This window comes from Triticum dicoccoides, chromosome 5A (assembly GCF_002162155.2).
Source record: "Triticum dicoccoides isolate Atlit2015 ecotype Zavitan chromosome 5A, WEW_v2.0, whole genome shotgun sequence".
Taxonomy (NCBI): Eukaryota; Viridiplantae; Streptophyta; class Magnoliopsida; order Poales; family Poaceae; genus Triticum; species Triticum dicoccoides.
In genome coordinates, this window is record NC_041388.1 from 565,801,014 (window position 1) to 565,802,132 (window position 1,119).

Below are 1,119 nucleotides of genomic sequence, written 5' to 3' on the forward strand. Positions count from 1 at the left end.
GTTCATCCCAGAGGCAGCATCGATCGGCTTCAGTTAGCAGCAGTAGCGAAGGAATCGCTCGATCGGGTTCAGTTAACAGCCATCGATCGATCGCTCGGGTTCAATAACGCGTAGCCTGCAGTGCAATCGCTCGGGTTCAGTTAGAGCCAACGCCTCGCACACACGCACGTACGTGTACGAGAGAAACGCGCATCGCTCGGCCCCCGACCTCCCACCGTAACTGGGAACTCCCTGAAATTTTCCTCCCCCTTGCTTCTACCATGGTTTTTTCCGTCATGGACGGCCCAAAGAATGTCATGCAGCTGCGTCTCCGGCCCGCCCAGGACGAAAAGCCCATTTTCTGTCATGATTTTTTTTCATAGAAGTAGGAGCCCACCACATCTATGGTGATACCTGGTTTTGTCACAATTATCGTCATAGAAGTGTCATATGTATGACAGATATTTTTTTCGTTCGGCCCAAAATGTCACGGATGTGTCTTTTTTTGTAGTGGGCCCTCAGGATACAAAGGTTCCTGAGTCATTTTACCCCCTCTAGTCATAACTCTAACAACATTATCATTCTTCTTATTATTTAATTCATTGAGCATAATCATTCTGAGCCTTAAGCACTTGTTCTACTTGAGTGGTAACCATAGAAGCATGTTTACTAGTAAGTCTAAGTTCACCTTTACACTACTAGGGAAAACCTTATACACAGAAGTTTATCAGTAGCGCGGTTTAAAAATGGGCGCTACTGCTAATTAGTAGTAGTGAGGGGTATAAAAACCGCGCTACTACTAAGTTGATAGTAGTAGCGAGGGGTATAAACCCGCGCTGCTACTAAATGGTCTCCAACAATGCCCCCGGGATAGGCCATAGTAGTAGCGAGCGGTATAAAACGGGCGCTACTACTAAGTAAGTAGTAATAGCGCAGGTAAGACCCCCACGCTACTACTAAGTGTGTCCACCCCGGTCCGATCCACACTCCCACCCCACCACCACCTCCCAACCCACCAACCGTCCCACACCACCCACCCCCCGTCTGTCTCAAAAAAAACGCAGCCCGATCCAGATCCCCAACCTCCTCTCCTGTCCCAACCCACTCGCCGTCGGCCTCCCTTCCACCTCCTCTCCTCCA